Source organism: Pygoscelis adeliae, unplaced genomic scaffold (assembly GCF_000699105.1).
Source record: "Pygoscelis adeliae isolate BGI_AS28 unplaced genomic scaffold, ASM69910v1 Scaffold71, whole genome shotgun sequence".
NCBI lineage: Eukaryota > Metazoa > Chordata > Aves > Sphenisciformes > Spheniscidae > Pygoscelis > Pygoscelis adeliae.
The window spans coordinates 11907567-11921339 of NW_008824356.1; positions in this window are offsets into that span (position 1 = coordinate 11907567).

Genomic DNA, 13773 nt, shown 5'->3' on the forward strand with positions numbered 1-13773 from the left:
TGGGGGACCCATGCTGGAGCAGTCTGTTCCTGAAGGACTGCACCCTGTGGAAAGGACCCACACTGGAGCAGTTCATGAAGAACTGCAGCCTGTGGGAAGGACTCACGTTGGAGAAGTTCATGGAGGACTGTCTCCCATGAGAGGGACCCCACGCTGGAGCAGGGGAGGAGTCCTCCCCCTGAGGAGGAAGGAGCGGCAGAGACAACGTGTGATGAACTGACCACAACCCCTGTTCCCCATCCCCCTGTGCCGCTGGGGGGAGGAGGTAGAGAAAATCGGGAGTGAAGTTGAGCCTGGGAAGAAGGGAGGGGTGCGGGGAAGGTGTTTTAAGATTTGGTTTTATTTCTCATTACCTTACTCTGATTTGATTGGTAATAAATTAAACTAATTTCCCTGAGTCGAGTCTGTTTTACCCACGATGGTAATTGCTGAGTGATCTACCTGTCCTTACCTTGACCCACGAGCCTTTTGTTGTATTTTCTCTCCCCTGTCCAGCTGAGGAGGGGAGTGATAGAGCGGCTTGGTGGGCCCCTGGCATCCAGCCAGGGTCAACCCACCACAGCAGGATACTGCCAGTATGACAACTTTGAAATAGTTGGCTGGTATATGAGCAAGTATGTCTCCATTTAATATTAATGAACATTTTAAAGGATTTTTTTCTGACTTTTCTGCAGAAAAAGGTGTTTTTAAATATTTCTGTGTGACAATCTGTGAAGTAACACAGAGTAAGAGTACTTCCTAATTGGTCTTCAAACTTAGCTTTTGATAGTATGCTTTCTTACTGAATGTTAAGTTTTAAAACTAGAATACCTAAAAAGAATTTAAAATACATACGTAAAGCAAAAGTTCTTATATTCCTTGTTGTACTGTATGAATTAAATAAATTCCAGTTTGTATGGTTTGTCTCGTTTGTTTATGTAAGTTAAAATTACATCCTTATTGCCATGAAAATTGGAGTCAGCGACCTTAACATATTTTGAAAGACTCTGCAGAACTGGTACAAAATAGCATAAATACGTGTGTTCCTTTCTACCCAGGAGGGAGTTCGTTCCTGATCTCAGTGAGGAAAAGGGATATTTAGAAGCTTGCAGAAGGCTTTGATTGGGTGGTTGCCTGTGCTACCACATAAACGCTGTTGCTAAATAAATACTTGGATCGTCCTAACTACAAGACTACTACTAATAGCAACAAGCAAAGACTTTCTCTCTGTCATGTGTCTTTGCGCTCTAGAAGGGATAAATTTGCATGATTTCCCAACTTGACCTTTTTGAAAGACCTTTAAGAAATGTGGGATGTTAAGGCATCCTGGAATGGCACATCCTGAAACAGGCCTTTAACATCTTTTCATGTTTCTCTGATATATTAAGGGATTATCTTGGCTTAGGGAGCAACCCTAAACATGCTTACGAATATAATGTCTTCCTTTTTACTATTTGTTACTTCCTCACCCTCATCTTCGTATGGCTGTTGTAGCGGGTGAAGGCAGATGCTGGGGAGCTTAGAAGTGTACCCACAGGCTCCTCAAAGAGCAGTCTGTAGGTGACAGAAACACTATCATTAACGGGTGTCACATCATGTTGTGAAATGCAAAAGCATTATTGGCTGAATAGATGCAGCATCTTTAATGGCAATTTTATTTTTTCCACATTTCCAATCAATGTGGAAAATTGCTGGAAATTTGTCACAGACTAACTAAGAGAGAACCTTAGTTACCAGCAATTTTCATCAGCTAAATAAGATTTTACTTTCTGCTAAAAAGGAAGAATTCATAGGAAAGTTCCATCCTTTGATCTACTGTACTTATGTCTTCCCAGTTGACGGTGCTAAACTTAGGAAGCTACCAGAAAAGAAAATGTTTGTCTTAGCAGTTTGAACACAACTGTTGAGAATTTTTGAATGTCATATTATTAACTCAAAGTATTTTTAAAATTGCATAGTAAATAAGATTATTTCTACATGAACTGGCACAGTAACTAGTAATACAACTTCAATTTTGAATCCAGTGTGGCAGCTCAATAGTTCCTCATAGGTACTTAAAAGATCCCGCTTACTGTGATCACTGCTCAAGTTAATGATCTGAATAACTCCTCTTTTTAGCAAACAGTACTCCTTAGAACATAGATCTGACGTGATTATTCTTTTAATATTGGGGGATGTGTGGAGATTGAAAGGGAAAAGGCTCATGTATGGTAAGGAATCCTTTACACAAAATGCTTGTGCAAATTAATTATTAAAAAAAACCCATCCCACACACAAACACACAAAGTTCTAAATAATGATTAAAACCTTTTTAACTCCCCAGTGTGCAGCATCTGCAAGCCATTCCAAAGTCATCTTACGTGGTGTATTTTGATTGCCCCAAAAGGCAGCAGCTATTTGCTTTGTTGCCTTTTCATGCCCCAAAGCAAGGGTACGACAGTATTTTTTTCACGACTAGCTCACGTACAAATTAACTCAAATGTGGTGATGAGAACGGCATCACAATGAAACAACAGATGAATGAGCAGGCTGTTTGTCATGGAAGAATCTTTCTATTTTGTTGTATGTTAATTTGGTGCGAGCTCCAACGAACAGATGAATCGGCAGGCCCTGGGGCAAACCGCCTTCAGTTAATTGAGGACGACATAGCACACCACAATGCATCAGAATCTGTATTCATCTCTCTGGTAGGATCATATTAGGACGGTGTGACCTTAATATTAAAAGGAACATTCTGTACCATAGAAATCATTTTTCCACTAACCTGTAGCACAGCTCCAGCTATGTCCAGCCAGCATTATAAAGCCTCTTGGGAGCAGAAAATAAAACACAATGAAAAACAACACAACTTTTTAATCTACAGGGGAGATGGTGTCCACAGCAATGCTGCCTGGAAGGAAGCTCAAAGCAGATTGCTGGGAGGTCTTGAAGTTTCTATGTCCCCGCAGGAAAGGTCTGTACGGTTTATGGCTGTACCACCAATTCCAGTCAGTCTTTTGACCAGCCCTCTTGCTGGTCATTCATTCTGATGGATGAATCCGTTTAAAAGTTGATAATGAAGGGTTAGGTTATTAATGGATTTTGATTGTTTTGCAAGATGTTATAGCCACAGCACCAGCCACAAAACTGTGGCTGAAACAAATCAGAATTCACAGTTAAGGGATGTGGATCATTTTGGCTGCAAAAAGCATCCTCGGAGATCGTTGGGCAGGAACAGGAACAGTTTGCCATTAGGTGCCACTTCAGTCACTGTAAGACTTTGGGTACTGATCCCATTTTTTTGTTGTTGCTGCAGGTGGTGGTTTTTTCCTTTGATTGCTTCCTGTCTATTCCTACCGCTGTAGTCTAGAGGGAGAGATTTTTGGGTCATTCAGTCTGATCTCTGATGCGACATAGGCCAAACATTTTAAGCCAGGAGCTCTTTTTAATGAATCCAGTTTGTGCTTGACTGTCAATTACCTGCCAGAGCAGCAGCAAGTTTTGGTACAAAAAACCTACAGCATCTGCCGTGAAAGATTTTGTATTTAGTCACTCTCACTACCGCATGTTTGTCTTCTTTTTGATGGATGATTTCAAGCTCATTCATGTTGCCCCCCTTCACCTGCGCCCCAACCAGTGGGTGCTCATTATACCCCAGCACCAGCAGCTGGTGTATCATCCACCATTAGGATCTGCCACAGCTGCGTAGGACCATGGCCATTTTGCCTCCTTTAGGCAATACCTACTTTGCCTCTGTCACCAGAGCTGTCACTGGTATCTGTGATGGTTATTTTTGACCAAATACACTGTCTCCCTGCCATAGAGAGCATGAAATGAGAGAGCTTAGAAGAACCCTTTGCACCAACCCACTTGACTAAACGAGGACATGCCATTTTACTCCAAGCAGCAAGAAACAATTGCTGTGAAAACTTACTGGCAGGTATCAGCTATGTCCCCTCAGCAAGGACAGAACTGGGCAGTCTGAAATGCAGGTCAAAAATCAGCTCAAGATAAGTGCAGGGGGAAAGCAGCTGCCTACCAGGAAACTAAATAAGCTGAGTAAAAGGCTTTGTGAGATCCCACCCTGTTCCTCGCCTGTTCCAGAGGAAGTCTCAGAATTGCCATTTTAGCATGTTTCCACATGAGAAACATTTTATATTGTACACAGCAGTATAAAAGGTGGGGCACAAAGCCACTGCGGAATCAGGCTCAAAGAAAGGGTGAGCCTTCATCAGAGGGCCAGGACAAGAGGCAGCTCACACAATTTTCTCTGCTTGTTGGAATTTAAGGTCTAGGGCTGCTGCAAACTTCCAGTTCCTGGCAGATGCCTGTGTGTACACACATCGTAATTGTGCACCGCCAAGCTCTGCGGGCCACAGAGTAGTATTTTACAGATATCCCCGCTATCACTGGGAACAAGTGAGCAGATGGCAGCTGTAGAATGCAAAATGCCCCTTTCTCTATAGGAGCATAAGTTAGAGAACTTATAGAAAACTAAGTTTCTCTTTGTGCCTTAGAAGATGAATGAAGCAAAAGCCAAGAGACCCTGATATTCATGTCATAGACAGACTTGTATCTCCGGTCACTCTCCAATCGCATTTGAATTCCTGTGCTGGTAAGATAGTCATGTTACTAATTTTCCTATTCACATTTTCAGAGTTTAGGAGGTCTCAGGAGCTGCAAATGCTCAGAAGCATCTGTAAGCAGATTAAATCTGGGCGACACATCCCCAGAGAAAGCAGTTTTTATTGCAAAACTATCAAGTAAACATACCCTGAATTACCTGAATAACTGAATGATCTGTACGAGTACTGTATTTACTTTCTCCTTTCTGTTGGTTAGTGACAGCGATTGGTTACTGCACAGCCTTCTCCCTTCTTACGTTTAGTTTACAAAAGGGTCATAAAGGTTTAGCTGAAAAAGACTTCCTAGTTAGATACTAGATATGTATAGAATATGTCAAAAAAAAAAAGAGATCAAATGAATGAGTTTATAGTAAAAAAGCTCTCTTCCCAACACATAATGCATTATGTTTAATTTTGTGTGTGAATATATCAGCACATACAAATGTGGGTTTTTTCCCCATTTCCTGTTTGCTTTTTGACAGGTATTGACAGTGAGACCGATTACATTGCTTCAGAGATAAAAGGTCTTGAAGCCATTAGAAATGAGACGCAAGAAGAAACAGCAGGATGCAAACCTTGCTCAGCACTGTGGAAAGGGCAAACTCATTAAGAGCCAGGACACTTGGTTCCAGCAAGTAGACCATCCCAGCAATTTAATCTCATTTTCAGCTTATTCTGTTTACGTAGCCATAAAGTAATTGCCACGATTTTACATTTTAGCTTTGGTATTATTTTATACTACTATCAATTCCATATTTTGCCAAGTCTATACCCTATAATGATGCCAAGCACCTTTAAAGCTATTACACGTTAACTAATTAATCCTTACATACAATAAATTTAGATCATCCTAACGAAGGGTCATAAAACCTTCAGTCAAGAGACTCTGGTCTATTTGTATTTGAGTTACCACACAAAAGCTAATTTAGGAACATAACCCTAGACTATTTTTATTCCTGTGGATTACCATAAACCAAGAGTTCAGGGTTCAGATGAAACCACAATCTTCTAAAATATATGGTCACTGATTTTTTTTTAATTGGTAGAACAAAAACAGATGCATGTATCTGTCCTAGCTTTTAAGGATGTAGTTGTTGGTTCTTCCAGAGATACGGATGTGGGAGGCCCACAGAAAAGCAGAAAAACTTTAAAAGCGTCTGACTTCTGCCTGCAATCCTGCAATGTCTAAGGGATAGGCCTAAAATGCTGTGTCATTACCAAGCATTTATTTATTATGGTATTAAATGGTAGCTACTTGGATGAACGCAAGATTTGAAATTCGACATAAATCCTAGGAAGGCAGGCTAATAAGCAGAGGACCGCAAGCCATGCCAAGGTCACATACCAAAAATCTCTGCAGTATAATACAGGGATATCATTACTACATATGTGCAAGACATCCACAAATAGCCTGTATCTGCAAATCAGGCAGTAGCTGTAGAGAGTGAAGGAAATAACTCTCCAAGACTTCCTTAGACCCAGGTCTAACTGAACACTGGGAAAGGTGGGTGGAATGGGAAATCCTATTTTGCAGGGGTATATGTATATTTGCAAAATATAGAAAATTAATGGTAAATAAACATAATGTGGCTATTTATAAATGACTGAGGTCATTTATACTTTGCAGCCACACCTATGATAATCTTTATTATCTTTATTAGCAGATGTGTATATATTTATCAAACAGATTCATTTTTAAGCTATTACAAGCAAAATTCAGAAACGTTTCAAAGCCCTGGCATTATGTGACAAGTCTCATACTGTCTACCTGAATGCAACATCATCTTTAAAGAAAAAGTTAGACGTACTCAGCAATCTTGGAAAGTCGTTCTAATTCAGCTGAAGCTTCAGATGCTCCAATGCCTTTAAAAACAAACAAACACCACCACCAGAAACAGATGCCTTTCCTGTTAGATCAAAACTTAAAAAACTTGAAACAAAGCCTGAGTAATGACAAATGTTTGAGTTTGAAGGGGAGAGTTGTTTTTTGGGGTAGCCCATGACTCATGTCACATCATCACCTGTAACTTCATATCATGTTATCTTGGTGGACCCTACTGTGCTGCAACATAAGCCAATGACATGATGTAAAGTAACATACATTGTAAGCAAATTCTATTTCTGGCTAAATACCTGTCATTTCTGGGCAAACAAGGTAATTGAGGCACAAATCTCTTGAATGAGGAAGAGTAAGAGAAACCTGCAAAGTGTTATTTGGATTGGAGACAATATTCTCATGTTATAGTAAGAGGCACCTCTGGGTCTCTTGGAGATTTTCACCTAGCAACATAGCTGACTTTTCCAAGATTAAGTTCTGTTGCAGCACAATAACATTTATAACCATGTGCAAACAGACAAACTGTACCCATACAAGTCTATTCAAGCATCCTGAGGAAAAATAAATGCTCTTGTTACATGGGACTTTAAGATGTACATGCTATAAATAAATTCTCCTTCCCCCTCTGAAAGTCCCACTTTAGCTCAGGTTTAAAACAGCACAGCAGTAGTTTAACAGGCCTCGAATAGTTTGTGGTTTACCATAAATCTGTTGGTCTTTAAGGGGTCCACAGAGCATGGAGGAACATCATGCTGCCAGACTCCTGGGAGCAATGCCGTTCTTGTCTTTGTGACCATGCACATTTGAAAGTCAGTGCTAGGCACAGTCATAACATTTTTGTGCCCCTTCAGGAGTTCATATCACCAGACATGCTGAGTATACCAATTTTGTTTTAACAATAGCAAGGGAGCTGGATACAAGAAAGATGAGTACTTCTTTCATGTTCTTTTTTCTACACATATCCACAGCTGGCAGTCAGTGGTGTGCTTCCCATCAGTTGATTATACTTGTAGTAGAACAATTTTTTTTCATCAATCCTGATTTCAGGGTTTTGTACCAATGTTTTCATCTCTACTTAGATGATGAAACTGCTTACAGCAGAGAAACAGTAGATATGATAGCCCCTCATAGCTGCTGAGAAATGAGAGTGCTCTCAGGCTGAGTACATCTCACTGGGCAAGAAGAAACCAACCACCCTGTGGTGCTCCCAACCACAGAAGAGCTGCTCTCTTATGTGGATAAGCTTCAGTATGAATATAGCATCTCTAGTCACATTTTGATTAAGCTTTAAGCAGCTAAAGATACATGATAAAAACCTCAACAGACAGCTCAGGACGTTGTTGTAAGGCTTGTCTTACCTTTAAAAGAAAGTTGTTGAGAAGACGTGGGTGCCCCAGGGCTTTGCATAGCTCCCAAAGGCTCAGGAGGCTGCTTGACACTTCCCTTGCCTGGCACCCTGCTACCAGTGAGATAAGGAAAGGGAGCTGTAACCCTTTCCTGGGAGTTACAACCCAGCTGTGTGGCTGGAGCAGGCTGGCACATGACAGCTGATGTAAGAAATACCTTTAGTTTCTGGAATAAGAAAGACTTGCAAAATTTAAGTTTTTTTTTCTTGAAAGTGAGCTGAAAACAGGAATCATTCTGATCACTGCGAAATCCGTCTCTGGATCAGACGCTTGATCTGAGCTACCAAGCAACCTAGGAATCACTAATGAATAATAAGTGTGGTTTCTCCTCTTTTCTCAGTTTTTATGACCTAGTTTGATCTTTTCTCTCAGGATGTCATCATCCTGCCATGCTGCACTTGCACTCTCCATGACTTCATGTTCTGTTTCCAGGCAGTTTGGTCTATATGACCCCAAAAGCATTCCTTTCCTCCTCCTGCTGCTGACTGCATAAGCCTGGCATTTCCCAAAGAAATGCATTCCTCAGATAAGCTTCAGCTCCATCCACTCGAGCTGTCACCATGTCAGGCCAGCTTTGCCACACAGCCACCAATAACGCTGGATGTGGTTCAAATTTGCCATTTGCTTGATGAGAAACGCAGAACACTCCATTTTGGTTGGGCTTGTCAGCTGAATGCTTTGGGTTTGTCCTGTGCACACATTTGGAAAGCAAATTAAATTTCATTTAATTGATCATGCTGACTAACAGGAATTTCATCTTTTTCCAGCCTGATAACCTGTATTTAATCTGATGTCCCTTTCCTGTGTTCTGGAGGTTTAGGAGAAGACCACAACAGTAGACATGAGCAGTATTTACTTTTATCTATCTCCACTGCCTCCTGCTCTAACACACTGGAAATTCCAGAACATTTTAAATCTCTGCAATTTCTAAAATGTATGGTTAGGTTGCTTAGAATAATCTTCCCTGAGATGTCCACAGCAGCCCTGTGAAATCGTCCCTGCTAAGCATGAGACATGCTATTTGGACACCTTCCTGACCCATCTCCTTTGCAGTGAATGTTCACGGGCTATTTACAGCACTATACCATAGCTTTCCACTTTGTGACCCTACATGTCACAAACAGAAAGCTGGACCTGCCGGTGGCCACCCCACCAGCTTTGGATGGCACGGGAGGTCCCTGGACAAGCACAAGGTTGTGTATCTGTACCCTACAGGGGAGCTTATGTTGCCCAAGGGTATCCTGTGCTCCTATTGCATGAGCTAAGACACCATCGTGGGCCCCGCAGTGCTGGACCCAGCATGAAGGGACCCAGATGAGGGGAAAGGACTGCACCAGTAGCAAGGACTTTGCTTATGTAGCCCTGTGTGACAGCAGACAGTCGAACACAAGCCAGCTCGCAGCCAGGAATTGCGTCACACCAACAAGCAGCTAAGAACCATGGAGGAAGCGATGCTGGGGAGAAGGGATTTTATGTGGCACCATGCTGCAGAGGTGCTGCGGGACAAAGATCATAAACAGTATCAGAAAGGACTGAGAGAATAAAGGAAGGAAAGGATTGTACTGAAAATAGGAGGTGGGACTGCTAAGTTCACAGCTAGTGTGTTGATATCCATGTTAGGTGTCATCCCCACGATAGTCTCCTGCTGGAGCAATAAGACTTGCTGGAGGCCGCATGGCAATGAGTTCCCTCTGGCAGGAGGGACCAGGATGGATCATGAAAAGGATGGAGCATGCTGTGAGCAGTTACAGACGGGTCATGTTCTCAGCATAGGGTCAGCACAGGGCAGATGAGAAGAAACTGTGGTGACTAAACTCCCAGATAATGTTGGAGGAAGGTAAAATAGCAGGCAGATCTGAACAGAAGTCAGCTGATAACAACATTACTCCACCAAATATCTCCTGGATCTGAGAGAGGACCTGAAAGTTTCTTTCTGATTTCAAATATTGAAGAATATGTGCTAAATAGCACTGAAGTTATGCTTATTTAAGTACTTTGATCTGCCAGAAGTGTGCCCCTCAAGAGCATTAGTGAGGACACAGTAAACACAAGAGTCCTTTCACATCTACCTAAAAATCAGCAGCCTCACCTCCCCGTCACCTGCACATCCTTCTTAGCTGGCAAAAAGCAAGGGGGAATGGGAAGCCCTGAAGAGATTATAGAAAACAAATTGTCATGGTGAAGATTCCCAATTCAACTGTTTGCTGTCTCACTGCACACGCACGCCATCACACTACTGGTGCAGGAGGGAGGACCAACAGAGCAGCCACCTGCCTTGGGAGCCCCCACAACCCGCATGAGCCCTGGAGACCAGAGCTTCTATTTGTTGTTCAGCTTTTACAGCCATGGGTAGTGTTTTTCACAGAGCATATTCCTGTGTATGATTTAAATGAAAACATAGGATTTCCCAGGCTTCTTCCATGTCTGATGAAACCACAGTGTCCATTCCACTTTGTGTTCGACAGCTCTCTTCATGTCTCCTTACATTGTGCCAGCCAAGGAGCGTGGATTTGTCTGAGCTCCTTATCAGGGTGATCCTGGTGAGTGCTTAGTGCCGTCTGAGAGAAGCTGAGTGTCTCTGCTCCCACTGAGGGCAACAGATGCTGAAGATGCTCAACACTTTTTCTGATACTCTTAGCACCTTCAACCTTAAAATACTAGCATCTTTTAGTATCCAACATTTCCTATCATCGCACAGCAGCGTAGTGTAGTGTTCCTATGATTTTGTCCTTTCCTGCCCCCCTCCCCCCCCCCCCGGCACTGACCGTCGCAAGCTTGGACTGTCCAAAAGGAACAGGAGCTAAAATATCAGTACAAGGTGCTGTTAGCATGGCAGCCTTCAAACATGTTAATGGGATGCAAAACAGGGCTCAGGTGAGCTAGATCATACCACACAGCCACTGACCTGCCAACTGAGGAACGTTCATCCAAACTGCCTGGTGCTCCTCAAGAGGCAGTGCAAATATGGCTAAGGGTCAGCGAGGACCTCAAAGACCTGTGTGAGGATCTCCTGACAGGTTATAGTCATGCTTAATAAAGAATATTGGGTAGCAATCACATGTTGGGTTCATACAATTTGGTCTAGTCGTTAGAAGAGAGACCTGGAAAGGGGAGCGCCTGTGCCCCGGACCCAGCTGGTGCTCCCAGCTTCAGCACCTTGTGCTTTTCCATGCCTCCATTTCCATACATGTAAAATAAGGCTAACAGGATTGTTGCTGCTATTGTTATTATAAATTAATGCATTTTCTGTCAGCTGACCCCCTTTCCCAATGCTTGGACCCGGTGAGCACTGGGGTTTTTGCGTGAATAGTCCTCCTTAAGCAATGATGAGAGGCAGCGTGCGGAAGGGTGACAGGACTGAACTCTTAAAGGATTTTGTCTTTGATTTCCCTCAGTAACACTCACAAGCACTGGGAGAATAAAAGCTGTGCAGGAAGCTGGAGCGCTGCGGGCGCGCTGGGCTCACGGTGCTTCTCCTCCTCTCGGACAAAGGCAGCATCTTCCCTCGCCCGCTGCCACCTCCCATTAATGTCAGGAAAGTTCACTTGCTGCAGCTTTTGTAAGTGAAAAGCTAGTATGTTCGTGAGGATGGAGAAGAGGCCATTTGTCTAAGTAAGATAATGCTAACACCACAAATGGCGAGTCAGGATTCAGAAAATAGCATTTCTTTTTAAATCATGCAGGAGGTCCTCTTCATTTTATTTATGCACAGGGTCTGAATCAACAGCTGCCCAGACAAAGATATTTAGAGAGAGCAAACAAAAAGGAGGCTGTTCACCCTGGGCTCCAGATACAAATAGAGAAGAAAGAAGAAAATGTCAAATTTGCATAAACCCTGGATGGCTCCCTGATGGGTATAAAAATACCTCTTTTGAATACCATTTTGTAACTACAAAAAAGTTGAGGTAACCTTTTCTTATTTTCCGCAAATATTTCCCTTCTAATCCTAATATCATTTTTCACTTGGTAAAAATGCAATCGAATCCCACCTGTACATCATTCTGTTGTTCAGACCTTACATCCATTCTGTTTTTTCACAAAAACATAAATGTTTTCTTGCCATATCTTTATTACAAAATATGGAATATATAGTCTATTGTTCACTCTGGAAATGTGTAATGCAGAATGGCAAAATAATTGCTGGTAGAGTCAGAAAACTCCTGACAAGTGATTATTAATGATGAATTCTGATAGAGTAAATTAGATTGTTGCTAGAAAATGAGAAATGAAGAAAAAGTCTTATTGCCCTAGAGGCAAACTGTGCTGCCTCAGGAACTTCTGCTTTCATAGGGATACAAGATTTTTGTCAAGATACAAAATAGTTTTGTGTCAAATAAACTATTCATATGGCCATTACTCGTCACAGATTTCCTCTCTTCATGCTCTTCCACATACACACAGAGATGAGTCAACTATTCACCAGATAATTAAGAATATCACAATATTCATTAAATCTTCACATAGTCCATTTTATGGGCAGTTTTTATAGCATGTTTAACCCCTAAGTCAGTAGAAGGCTGCAGGACAAGAGCTAACAAAATATTTCCTATGAAAAGGATGGTGCTTTGAGGAGGGAAACTGTATATTTAGTGCAGCTAAAACTCACGGTCACAAAATACACAAACCCTCGTGAGAACCAGACTTCATCCATCAGCAGCTGGAGTCCTGACAGCCTTTCTACCACTATCTGAATAGCAAATCACTTTTTTTCACCATCTGGAACTCACCTCCTGGAGGAGGCCCGCCGGCCCCAGGAGAAGGTGGGCGTTCATCATGATCATCCTCTTCCTTGACATTCCCTGGGCCCTTCACAGCCCAGTGCTGGAGGTAAATTCCATGCATCTCTTGCCCGATACAGGCACAACAAGCCTCTGGAACAGCTTAAATAAAAGCAAAGCAAGAAGGAAGCAAGGATAATTTGCCAGGATCTTTATTTTCAGGGATTTGAAATGGAACAGGTTCTTCCTACCTGTCTCTTTATCAAGAAAGTCCACCACTTTCTCAGAAGTGTTTTAAATCAGAAATTCATTGCCTCTTTGAAACATGACTAGATAATAAACACAATTTTAGGAGGAGGGAAAAAAAATACACATTTATAGTACAGAGCCAAAAATAGCATTTCTGCCTCCAGGACCTCACTGCTGCTCCCTGCAGTGAGCAGGTGCAGAAGGTACCGACCACAGCATACCTTCATCTGGGCAAGGATGATAATGTAAGGAAATACTTAGATGTATTGTTTTACAGAAATATTGCCATTGCCTGAGAAGGAACACAGTCATAGGATACCACATGTACAGTGCAATTTGACTCAATCGCCAATGAGAAATAAAATAAAGCTGAAAGCTGGGAAAAAGAAACATCTGCCATTTGCAAACCCAAGCTGCGCAGGGGAAATGAGGGCAAGTCATGCTCCCCTGGGTTCGCGGGGCTCAGATTCTCTAATCATGCCATTTGCCAAAATACTGCTTCTCACAGCACTCTCTGCAATGCAGTCTACAAAAGTGGAAGTAATCTGGGCTGCACAGTTGACTTCAGCTCTAATAAAATACTTGGTTGTGTTATAGAATCATAGAATTATAGAATTGTTTAGGTTGGAAAAGACCCTTAAGATCATCAGGTCCAACCGCTAACCTAGCACTGCCAAGTTGACCACTAAACCATGTCCCTAAGCACCACATCTACAAGCCTTTTAAATACCTCCAGGCACTCCCTGGGCAGCCTGTTCCAATGTTTGACAACCCTTTCAGTGAAGAAATTTTGCCTAATACCCAATCTAAACCTCCCCTGGTGCAACTCGAGGCCATTTCCTCTTGTCCTATTGCTTGTTACTTGGGAGAAGAGACCGACACCCACCTCGCTACAACCTCCTTTCAGGTAGTTGTAGAGAGCAATGAGGTCTCCCCTCAGCCTCCTTTTCTCCAGGCTAAACAACCCCAGCTCCCTCAGC